Raw genomic sequence first — 13,442 nt, 5'->3', positions numbered from 1 at the left:
CTTCCTAATTAACTAGCCCTCTGCCTGACTGGGAAAGCTTCTAGTAACAAAGGACAAAATGCTTGCTAAAATCCAACAATATCTCTTTCCTAACAAGCAAGAAGGTATTTCTTCTGAACGTGCAAATGGCCTAGTTAACCTTAGAGATTATTCCAAGCAGCATCCAAGCCTCTAAAAATGGGCTACATAGTTTCGATTGTGTGAGATTTTTTCTGCTCCAGTATGATGATCTCCATGCTAGCAACCTCTGTGGAATCACTTCTTTATTATGTGAATGGCCTCAGAAGTTAGCCATTTGGGGCAGTATTGATTCCAGCAGTGAGGAAGCTTTGGTTGACAATTATCAAGGGAGAAAAAAAAAAAAAAAAAAAACCCTCTGTGACAAAGATTTCAGCCTTAGGACCTATTTCTGAGTTTTCTAAATGGAAATATGAGGCAGGGGCATGGTTGGGAAAAGTTATTTTAGCTTTGATGTTGCCTCTTTACCACAATGGTAGGGAGAAGTAACTATATCAAAATAAAGACTGTAGGGCAGGAAAACATTTATTTTACCCTCCAGGCTTCTTCCAGCTGGTTTAGGAATTAAATTGACATGAGTCAGATTAACAGGAAAAAATGAAAGTTTTATTACATGTGCACAAAGGCCATACAATGAAATTGAGACCCAAAGAAATTATCAAAGCAGACCGTTTTTATACATTTTAGAGAGAGAGAGAGAGAGATAATAAATTTATGAGGAATTGACAGATGTTTGAGAGCTTTATTAGTAAGGAATTCTAAACAGAATTTGAGCTGAAATAATAGATTAGTAAAAAGTATCAAGGTTTGTTTCTACAGCTTTCTCAGCTTTAAAGTTTCTATCTCTGCCAATAAGGATGTCTTTTTACTTTTTGGTACAGGGTGGGTATCTTTCATGTGGGAGATTTGTTTCCTGCTTTCAGGGGGCAGAGGAGGGTCTGGGTGTTCTTGCATCAGCCATTTCCCACATAGCTTCAATTCAAAATAATCAATATGCCATGGTGGCACATTTTGGGATAGCTTGTCCTGGTCCCCTACAGGGCCATGGAGAAAGGACAGAGATGAAGAGGGTAAGGGTACCTAAAGTTCTCACAGGGAGCCGAGTTGGAGCTACCTAGACATGAGATCTCCTACACAGGCTCAGAGACCGTCATGATGATCCAACCCAGCTTCATAGTTTAAGAGCCTGAAATTTTTTATCTGGAATCTGTTCCTCATTGCGTCACTGGATTACCAGGTGACCTTGAGATACTAAACTAGCTTCTCCAGGTCTCAGCTTAGGAAAGGAGTATGGGCAAATTTATCATAAGTTGGTGGCAAGAGGGACATGAGAGTCAGAGTATTTCTTCTTATGGGTGGTAAAAAGATTCAGGTCCTACATCCTCTCTCTGCATAGGCTTGTTTGGGCTTATTCATAAACATCTTGCCTTAACCATCCTTCAGGTCTTCTGTGGCAACAAATCCCTTTTGGTGATGAAGAACTGAATGTTTTCCCTTAAATTTGAGAATAAGCCAAAAATGCCTGCTCTCATCACTTCTATTCAACATTGTACTGGAGGTCTTAGCCAATTTAATAAGGGGAGAAAAATAAATAAAAACATACAGTGAAATAAAGAAGAAAAAAATTCACTTGTATTGCAGACAACCTAATATCTATACAGATAATCACAAAGAATCCAACATATATGATCATCGATCTTCAACAAGGTGCAAATTGACAATTTTTATAACAAATGATGCTGGAACACTTGAATATCTATATATGAAAATAATAAACCTTGACCTTTACCCCAATAATATACAAAAATTAACTCAAAATGGATCACAGGCCTAAATCTAATGTTGAAGCTATAAAAATTCTAGAGGAAATAGAGGAGAAAATCTTTGTGTACTTGAATTAGTCAGATTTATTAAATAGGATATATCAAATAATTATTGGGAACACACTATAAAACACTGATAAATTGAACTTTGTCAAAATCAAACACTTTTGCTTTTCAACAACACTGTTAATAAAATGAAAAGGCAACCAACAGACTGAGAAAAATATTTGCAAAACATGCATCTAATTTAAATCTGGTATCCAGAATATATAAAGAACTCTTACAATTCAATAATAAAATGACAACCCAATTAAAAAGTTGGCAAAAGATTTGAACAGACACTTCACCAAAGAAGATATACTAATGGCAAAGTACATGAAAATTCACATCACTATTATTTTTTAAGGAAATGTGAATTAAATCCACAATGAGATACCACTTAATTCTCATTAGAATAGCCAAAATTAAGTGTTGATGAGGATGTGGAAGAACTGGAACTCTCTTTGCTGGTGGGAATGCAAATGGCACAGCCATTTGGAGAAATAATTTGTTTCTTATAAAGTTAAATATACACCTATCATACTACAATTCTACTTCTAGATATTTACCTAAAAGTCATGAAAACCTATGTTCACTAAAAGATTCTTGTGTAGGGGCACCTGGGTGGCTCAGTCGTTAAGCGTCTGCCTTCGGCTCAGGTCATGATCCCAGGGTCCTGGGATCGAGCCCCACATCGGGCTCCCTGCTCAGCGGGAAGCCTGCTTCTCTCTCCCACTCCCCCGGCTTGTGTTCCCTCTCTCGCTGTGTTTCTCCCTGTCAAATAAATAAATAAAATCTTAAAAAAAAAAAAAAAAAAAAAGATTCTTGTGTGAATGGACATGGCAGCATTATTTAAAATACCCAGAACTGTGAAGAATCCAAATAACCATCAACTGGTGAATATTTATACAAACTGGTATATCCACACAATGGAATACATCTTAGCATAAGAATGTAACAAACTACTGATGGATACAACAACCTGGATGGATTTTAAAGGAACTGATGCTAAGTGAAAGAAAGCAGTCACAAAGATTACATACTATACGATTTCATTTACATGAAATTCTAAAAAAAGTGTAGTGATAAGAAAGAGGTTTATCTGTGGTTGCCAGGAATTTAGGTAATTGTATTGACTGCGAAGGGACATGACAGTTCTCTTTGGGATGATGAAAATGGATGTTTATGATGCTTTCATAATTGTATACATTTGTTAAATCTCACTGAATTGTGCACTTCAAATTGGTAAATTGTATATAGATTATGCCTCAAAGCTGATTTTATAATATATACACGTATATGTTAAATAATAATATATAACTATATATTATTTTAAATGACCATATTTAGTGTAAAAAGGTTATAGATCATCATTGACAGGAGATAAAAATTCTTAGCAAGAGACGGGATTCTAGTTTCTCCTTATGTCCCTGATGTTCTTCCTTCTACCTCTCTGGGATGGTAAGAGGGTGAAAGACACAGTCTGTTTAAGGAACACCAGACTCTTCCAAACTAAGTCCTCTATAATACAAGCTGTCATTATTATTGAATGGATCTACAGATGGACCTAAACCCTGTGCCCTCGGGCAAGGAATCTGGAGGCATTGCCGCCAACTCAAACAGTTTATCAAAATATTTTCCTGTTGAGAAATCAAGCAGTCAATCTTCAGGATCCCTGGCTGGCGAGGAATCATTTTGGCTAAAGCACTCCAGTGTTTCTGCTGAAGCAAAAGCCCATGGGCTTACTAACAACAATGATGCAACAAAACTTGTATTGCAGGGTAGAAGGGCAAGAAAAGGGGGCACTTTCTTCTGCCATGGATCTGTTTACTTTGCATTTGTTGAATCAAATAATTATTGGGAACATAGTACGTGCCTAATACTGTGAGAGTCACCAAAGAAAGAGAGCAGGGAACAGACTCTTCTTGGTCTCTATGACATGTTACACCTTCGAAGTGTGTACATTTATACCCTTTAATTCTTATAGATTGATAACTTCCCATACATATATCAGAAAGTAAGAAAGAATGAAAATAAATAAGTATACAACTCAAGAAGTTAGAAAAAGAATAAACAAAATACCCCGAAGGAAACAATAGGGAAGAATTTGTAAAAGACAAAAGCAGAAATTAATGAGTTAGAAAAAAAAAAAAAAAAAAAAAACAGAAAAATAGTAGGACCAACAAACAGATTCAAAAGCTGGATCTTAGGAAAAAATAAACAAACAATAAACCAAAAAGCAAAAGCAAAAACTAGATCGATTACTAGATTGCCTAATCAAGAAAAAAGTTGGAGAGCTTATAAAAACAATAAAAAACTAGTTTGTGGGAAATAATTCAGGAACTGAAGAAAACAAAAGAATCACAAAAGACTCCTTCTCTCAGTTCCAAGTAAATAAATTCAAATTTGAAAACTTCTAAATTCATAATAAAAAGTAAATACAACATTGGTAACAAAAACCAACAGTACACAAAAAAAGATAACATTTATTAATGTAGACACTTACTCATTTAGATGCAAAAATCCCAAATAAATTGTCAGCAACAACAAAAACAAATTAGTGGGGCATTAAGAATCATACATACACCATAAGCAAGTGGGATATACTCCAGGAAATGAAACTATTCTGGGATACTTTAATATTGGGAAATATATTAAGAAAATTTATCTTAATCATACATTGAAAGAGAAAATCAAATAATCATCTCAGATGTTGAAAAGATATTTGACATTACTCAAATAATTGAACTGATAAAAGGCACTCAAGATAAGAATAAAAAAAGACACACACTATATCTATACACGTGTACATATGTCAGAAAAAAAATGCATATATGTGGACTGGGCTTTACATCCTTGGCTCCCCTGATTCTCAAGCTTTCAGATGTGGACCGAATTTCACCACTTGCTGTCCTCGGTCTCCAGCTTGCAGATTCCATAATTGTATAAGCCAATTCCTCATAATATATCTTCTTTTAGAAACAGAACCATCCTGCTGCTTCTGTTTCTGTGGAGAAAGCTAGCCAATACAGATTTATAAAATAAGCCCAATAGCCAGCACCATACTTAATAGGAAAACACCATATGTATTCCCCCTGATGCCAGGGATAAAAGAGATACCACTTCACCACTCTTGTTTAACATCGTAATAAATTATTACCCATTGGAAGCAGACAAGAGAAGGGTAAAAAAATGGAAAGATAAAGACAAGTATCAGTATTTGCAGCTATCCCTGTATATCTAGAAAATCCAAGAGAATCAACTGAAAACTCACTGTATATATTAGAGAATTCAGTGAGGTTATGGAGAACAAAATTAATATGCAGAAATCAATGACTTACACCCATGCAAACACCAACAAATTATAGAGAAGAGAATGGAAGATTCCATTTATACTAGCAACAAAATGTGATAAAATATCTAGAAATAAGTATCATAAGAAATGGGCAACGGGTAAAGCATATATAAAGCACTTTAAAACAGCCTCTAATGACCGAAGACTAAAACAAGTGACTATGAAAATTATTAGGAAAACACGAAAACACAGCACCAAAAATATATCAATTTCCCTATGTCAGTTTAAAGTTGGGATGTAATTGTTCCTGTGTCGGTGAAGCTGTGGGGAAGCCCTCACTCACGCTCCTACATTGTTGGCAGGAGTTTGAATTGGTTTCATCTTACAGAAGGAAATGTGGCTAATGGTACTTATCAAATTGGAAGCAAACATACTTTTGGATGCTGAGACCTGTCCAATTCATGTTACAAATATGCTCACGCAAAATAACATAAGTGCAAAGTCATTCATTCTATCACGTTTTGTAATAATAGCAAAAGATAGGAAATCGCCTACCTGTCCGTCAGGGAGATGCATTCATACAATGGAATAGAATGCAGGTGTAAAATTGAATACAGAGAAAAGAAAAATGTAAGAAAGCTCTAAGTACATGGGATAGGAATAACACTAAGGCTAGTATTAAGAAAGAAAACAAAGACACAAAACAAGGGGCAGAGTAAGTTACTATTCATGTAAAAGTTTGTGAGTCTGAGGAATTAAATATTTATATTTCCCTGGATATTCAGAGAAAACCCCTGGACAGATACACAAAAAGAAGCTAGTAACAGTGGTGCCATTCTGAGGACAGGAGTTGACACTGGGAAGGATAGGAAACAGGAAGAAAAGGGAAAATGTTAAGAATATACATTTTGATCATTTGAATGTTTGATCCATATGAGAACATTAAAATTCAAAATGCCCAAATCAAATTTTTTTAAAGATTTATTTATTTATTTGACAGAGAGAGAGAGCACAACAGGGGGAGTGGCAGGCAGAGGGAGAGGGAGAAGCAGGCTCCCCACAGAGCAGGAGGAGCCCGATGCGGGGCTCGATCCTAGGACTCCAGTATCATGTCCTGAGCCTAAGGCATTCGCTTAACCAACTGAACTACCCAGACACCCCAAATCAAATTTTTAATAAAGATAAATAGATGAAATAAAATATAATAAAATAAAAGTTAATTTGTTTAAAGATTTTATTTGTTTATTTGAGAGCAAGCACAAGCCAAAGGATGGGAAGAGGAAGAGGGACAAGCAGACTCCCCACTGAGCATGGAACCCAACAGGAGGCTCCATGTGGGGCTCAGCATGGGGCTCAATCCCAGGACCCCAAGATCATGACCTGAGCCAAAGTCAGACACTTAACTGTATGAGTCACCCAGACGCCCCCAAAGTTAAAATTTTAAAATAAATTCAAATGGGAGAAAATCTGATTAATAAACTATTAAAATATTAGCAATTAATTACTGAGTGCTTAGGATGTGCTGTGCCCCGTTTTAGGTATTTTACATGTAAGTATGAGATGAGTACTCATATTATCCCCATTCATAGGAGTGTTATTATTACCCTCATTTACAGATGAGGAAGCCAATGCAGACAGATATGCTACATGTCCAAAGTCACAACCAGGCAGTTTCCAGAAGCCTGCAGTTTCAACTGCTTGGCTAAGCCACTTCCCGATCTATAAATGGCACGTGGTACAGTTAAACACATTCACACCACCACAAACTCTGCCACCACCACACCAGGACACCCGAGATTCAATACCTCACTGCTTACTAGCTGATAACTTTGAAAAAGTCACTCAGCATATAAAGGTTCGATTCTCTCCTTTGTAAAATGGTAATGATGATACCTGTCCTGTCTCTAAAGCTTGCCATGAGCTCGTATGTGTTTTCGTGCGATGGGAAAGCAGATGGAAAGATCCAGAATTTAAGTATATGCTACAGGACATAGATCAGAAAAGTTGCAAGAATCCATCTTTCTGACAAGAGAAGGAAAAAAAAAAAACAGTTGAGAAGGAATCCTGTTTTCCCACTGATTTCCTGTGTAACTCTTGAGGAGAAGTTGTACTGGGAGACATTCTAGACCCTGGCTGTAATGAAATGACATTTAAGGAAAGAAATGATATATACTGCCAAGAAAAAATGGTAACTTTCTAAGAAAATATCAACAGTCATATCCAAAAGAGTAACAACTTTAAAAATAGTGTGAAATGGGCGGAGCCAGAACCCAGCTCGCAGGGACCGCAGAACAGCTGGGAGCAGAAAACAGTCCAAGCTGGGGGGTTGACAAGGGCAGTTTCTGGTGATCCTTCTAAAATGGATTGCCTTGGGCTTTCATGAGGTGGGTTTCTACTAAGTGGGAGCTCTGTCACCCTTCGGAAGGCGGGAGGCACAGTAAGGAGAAAGCTTTCCTTGGGGATCTAGCACAGTGATTTCACACTGATGTTTAACTTTAAAAAAACAAAGAGCCTTTGGGGCACCTGGGTGGCTCAGTCGGTTAAGCATCTGCCTTCAGCTTGGGTCGTGATCTCAAAGTCCTGGGATCGAGCCCCGAGTCAGGCTCTGCGCTCGGTGGGGTGTCTGCTTCTCCCTCGCCTTCTGCCGCTCCCCTTGTTTCTGCTCTTGCTCACTCTCTCTCTCTAAAATAAATAAAATCTTTAAAAAAAAATTTTTTTAAGTGCCTTTAACACTGTGCACAGATATCTGTGTGGCATAGAGCTCCCACCAGAAGTCTGGGGCAGGCGGCTGGAGGCAAGGAGACCGCAGATTTACTCCGTATTTCCTGCTCTGTCACATTCACAGTGAGCTCAGTGGTGGTGACTCTATCCAGAGATCACCAGGATAACTCCCTCAGGATCCATGATACCCCTCAGAATACCATCCACAGAACCCCTTCTCTCACCTCCCCACCAAGTAATAATACTAATCACAGTTGGCTTTGATGACTTTAATGCTTCAGGAGAAAGCGTTGGAGGTTTACTTCATCTACATGACATGCACACATAGTCCCAACACTAAAGCCAGACAAGCATTGATTTAAATATATTTGCCAGTCATTAATTAGATTTGAGATATAGAAGTATTGATACTCCTTTACCATCATGTAAGGCTTCCAGAGTTTTCCCCTCTGATCCTCACAACAATGCTATGTCCATCTGAAGATGAGAAAACAGAGGCCTGGAGAGGTCCACGATGTCCCCCAGGCCAGAGAAGGAATTAGAGACAGAGCCCCCAGACAGTGTCTAGGTTAGGACTCCTGCTATCATCCTCTTCTCCTGTGTCCACAGAGGTCTTTTAGTTCTCAAGATTCTAGAACCTGGAAGGTTTGTTAACTTGGGTTCAAAGTGCCCTCTATGGTGTGACAGCCCTAGGGTACCAGAGTCCCCTGCTCCCTTCACCAACAAGGAGCTTCCTTAGGGCGAGACAGACACACAACCAGGAATGGGTACATGATATCCATCTCTTGGTGTGTTAAAGTGGCAGAAGGTTACCCAGTTTGGGGATTCACCAGGCTGTAGTTCTGGGTCTCCCTTCTCTCTCCTGATTATTGACATCGTGTTACTCTCTGATATAAAACTGGAGGCAAATTAAAATGAAAACCATTTTATTGCCCCAAATTCCTCCTTTGTACTCTGCAATCTGAATGTTGCCTACTTTTATTTAATAGTCATTGATTCAAAAGCCTGACTATAAGCCACAGTGACCATATATCAAATAAAACTGGCCAATGTTATCAATGCAGAGAATGGCAGCCCCATGGCAGAGAAGATTGCCTGTCTGCTCCCATCTGGTTTGCCAGCCACAGAAGGACCCTGTTCCTCAAGTGAACCATGTTTAATCACATGAAGTTGCAGACTGCCCCACCACACCACCACACACACAAGCACACCCACCAGCTCCTGAACAATCTGGAGTCAGTTATTTAACAAATATTTGCAGAGGACTTTCTAGATGCCAGGCTTTATTCCAAACATTGGGAACACAGCAAGTGACAGCACAAACAAAAACCCTTGTCTTCTTGGTACTTACATTCTAATGGGGAGATTTAGAAATAAACAAAATTCAAAAACTAAATATTTAAATAGATTTACCTGCTGTCATTCCCCCAAATCACACCTTCTAACCATTTTGGGTCTCCAGTTTCTAGAGATATATTTCTTCCTTGGTCTTGGTTTCTAGCACTTAGCTCTATTAAATCACCTTGTATGCCACTCTTCTCCAAACGTTGAGTCAGCCCCAATTTGGTCATCTCCTGAAAGCTGGCACGCTCCCCTGAATCCCATAATGTGGAAGCCCCCTCAAGTGCACTCAGTGAGACATCTTGGGAATTGTGCTCAGATGCCCCATCACCTTCCCCCATTAACTGGATTGCAAGTGAAGATGGCTCCGTTGTGCCCAGGATGCCTGACTGTCCGTGTAGTTGCTGCTGGATGCTCCATTCCTCCTTTGGTCAGACCCTCGGTCTTGTCAGGTCTTAGGTGTTTGTGGTGGGAGCATCTCTAATACAAGGGTTGTCCGGGAATCAATAAACCAGGAGAAGGACCTAGCAATTCCACAGCAGGACCTATGATTCCACTCTGAAATCTCCTACCCATGTTGGGTGGGGTTGGTAACCCAGCATCACCTCGGGCTTTGGTTTCCTTTGAGGTCAGAGCTCACCTTCTGTTCTCTTCACCTCCATCTCTCTGGAACACCCACTCTGCAGTCACTCATGTTCTTTCTCTGACTTTCCAGGCTTTCATCATCCCTGCTCTGCCCCCTCTGAGATTATTCTTTCTCCCCAGTCCAGCCCTTCCCGGCTACTACCCAGCAAACCCACGCATGGCAAGAGGCACGTGCCCCAGTTATCCCCACACACAAGGAAGAAAGTAGAGGCTTGAAGAGGCAGGGGACATCTTACTGGTTATACAATGGATTGGAGACGGGAAAGAACCCAAATTCATGTCTCCAGCCCAGCTCTTTCCTTTGTTCTGGTCCTCATTCCTGAGGACAGGTAGGAAGTTACTGGTGACCTAGCCTTATTTGGAGTAAAAGTGCCAAAGCTTCTTCTTTCCTTAATCTTTGCCTCTTTGTCTGCTGTGACTAGGGCATTCTCTCTCTCTCTCTCTCTCTCTCACACACACACACACACACACACACACACCCAGAATGATGGGGAGGTAGGAGAGCTGAGATATGGAAATTAATGCATTGCAGATCTCCATCTCTTGATGAGGCTGCTGGAGGGGCAGCTACAGAGGCGCTTTTGCTGGCTAGAAACATATTTGACTTTTTGGGCCTCTCTCCAAAACCTGGGTGTGAGTACTCATTTAGATAACGTCTACAAGGATTGCCGAGCTCTTCAAAGGTCAGCATTACACTGCTCTGCATGACTCTAACAAGGAGACCAACAATAGCTTACACCTTGACAGCCAAGAAATTTTTCATCTTGGCCGGTAGTCAGAAAGGGAGGAGAAGGGAAATCGAAAATCATCCTTATGTCCACCTTGCTCTGAGTGTGCATACTGATGTTAAATGAGTCAGATTGGTTTCAACAGCAGCTTGTATGTTACATTTGTGAAAGCTACTGCATCCGTGGAGATTTGCAGGCATCAAAGAGCAGGCTGCAGTGAGCTGTCCTGAACCCAACTAAATTATTGATTCCTGAATTTTTAAGAACGATTCACCTTTGGAACACAAGGCTCCAATGCAACAACTGGAGGAAAGAACTCAAACAAATGAACAGAACCCACCTAAAAAAAAAAAAAAAATGTCCTACAAAAGGACAGCCTATAAAATGCATGTGTTCAATTGATCCTGGAGAGAAATTATTTTGCTCTGGCAAATTACATTTATATCTAAACATCATATTTTCAAATAGAATCGTGTTCTCAGCCCAGCATCACTGGGGAAGGCAGGCAGTGTCCTGAATGTTCAACAATATACCATACAGATTCCTTTTATTAAAATCTCATTTCACTGGGATAGCTCCTTTGAGAGAGATGTGCAGAATAACGCTGGGAAATCAGTGAACCAACACCACATAATTATATCACGCATATTAAATATTCCTGCTTACGCATTCACTACGCACTTGGCCTACGCTTAATGCTGCACTGGGAAAGCAAGGACGTCAGTAGCTCAGCAGCTTCAGAGAGTTTGGGTTTTTTTCTTTTTTCTTTTTCCTGCTTCCTCCTTTCCTGCTTTTTAAATCACATAAGAGAGGGAGCAAATCAAAGTTCTTCTGTCATCATCACTTGCTTGCAATGCTGCCACTTCAAAAATGCATTATTTGGTACCTTTCCTTGACAGAGCCCTAAGTCATAGATAGGAAATAATGGCTAAGTCACCCAGCCCAGACTTTGCTCATTACCTTGCATCCTCCCCATCCCAATCCTAACACCAGGAGTGCCTCGGATGCCGGGCTCCTTTGGGACTTGCCTGATTACTCTGGAAAGAGGAAGATAGTACCAGCTCAAAAATCAGATAGATTTCTGATTTCTCATTACATGGTTAAAGGAGATTTCTTATTACAAAGTTAGGATTTCTTATTACAAGGTCAAAGGGGAAACCGTTACCTATTACAGTTGGACAACCACATAGATTTGATTTTAAAGATGGTGGCTGTGGAGACAAAAAACATTTCTGAGAACATAATTTTGTACAATTATGGTGAGATCTAGGATAAACCAAAAAATGTTGATCCTGAATTCTTGTAGCTGAAGAGATGTTCATGCTTTCGTTCATTTAAATATATTTAAGGAACAGCTACTTTGTCCTGTGTCGCATGCCAGGTACATTGGAGATTTGACTTCGAAAGAGATCCTGCTCATAAGAGGCTGGTAGTCAATCACCAGGCAGAAGAAATGTGTATGGCTGACTCTGACAGCGGATAGCCACCAGCAGGTTCATAGAGCACTGTGGGAGTTCAAGAGAGGGAGAGGTTCCCTTGGCTCCGTGATCCAAGGAAGCCTTGAAGAAAATGTGATCTGATCTGGGCCTTGAAGCTTTAGTAGAATGGCACACATGCAAGATGCAAGGAGGAAGAAAAGAAAATTCAGGCAGAAGGAGTCACAGGTGCAAAGACCAACCTGGGGAGCATGCATCAGAAGCTGTTAGCACAGTTCAGGGGACGGAATGGTGCCTGAAGTGAAGTAGCAGAGGAATACTGGGTATCAGGAGGTTTCAAAGTGTCTAACAATTTCAAAAACAGGATAACAAAACCTAGGGGCCGTCCTTATCCAGAAGTTGCTCTGCTTTGTGTCATGTGATCCTGTTACCCTGCCTGGAGGTGGCCCCTTTGCTTGGACCGCATCTCCTGTCTGCTTTCCTGTGACTGACGGCTCTCCATTGCCCCGGAGCCTCAGCTTGCCGGTAGGGAGCATTGTCTGGCCCGGGGTAGCTCGCCATCCCCGACAGAGTTAAGGCACCCCTCAGCCAGCCTCGCTCGTCTGTTTCAGTGTCTCTGTGTCCCAAACCTAAATTCTCACAGTTCGGATCTGTGGGACGGGCCTGAGTCAGGCGGACATTCCTGGTTTCATCTTGTGTGACTAGAGAGGATCATAACCCTCAAAAAATACAACAGCCTGGGGCCACCCCTTTACCTACTGTGCACGGTACAGGTAATTCCCAGAGAGAGAAATGACACCAGCAGCTATTTTTACCTCAAATAAGCATGTTTCTTCCATGTCACAAATGTCTACCAACATTTAAGACAATAAGGAAATGTGCAGTGAACTTTAGAAATTATGCCAGAAGTGGTAAAAAAAAAAAAAAATGTGAAGGTGTTAGCATTTACAGAGACCACTTGCAGTTCTATGAGAACTGCAAGGGGAACAGCTCACAGGGCTGCACTGCTAATGAATGAGATGTTTCACTCTCTTTGTATGACACGCCTGGTCTGAGATCCATCAAGCAATAATACACCTCATTTCTCTGCACCCTCCAATCTCCAGTAGTCTGTTAACTAGGAAAGCACAATCTTATATGCATCCAAATCGTTTGTAGTACGTAGAATATATCCTATGCACCCACTTACATAAATTTATCAGGATTCCTAAAAATATATTCACTGGCCAAGGACAGAGGTTTTTTTGTTTTTGCTTTTGTTTTTTAATTTGTCAGAGAGAGAGTAGAGGAGAGCACAAGCGGAGAGAGAAGGAGGGTCCCCGTTGAGCAAGGAGCCCAATGCAGGACTCGATCCCAGGACCCTGGAATCATGACCTGAGCCGAAGGCAGACGCTTA

Source organism: Mirounga angustirostris, unplaced genomic scaffold, assembly GCF_029215605.1.
Source record: "Mirounga angustirostris isolate CCGP_5_RB_7025 unplaced genomic scaffold, mMirAng1.0.hap1 SCAF_6, whole genome shotgun sequence".
NCBI lineage: Eukaryota > Metazoa > Chordata > Mammalia > Carnivora > Phocidae > Mirounga > Mirounga angustirostris.
Note: the sequence above shows the minus strand (reverse complement) of the source record.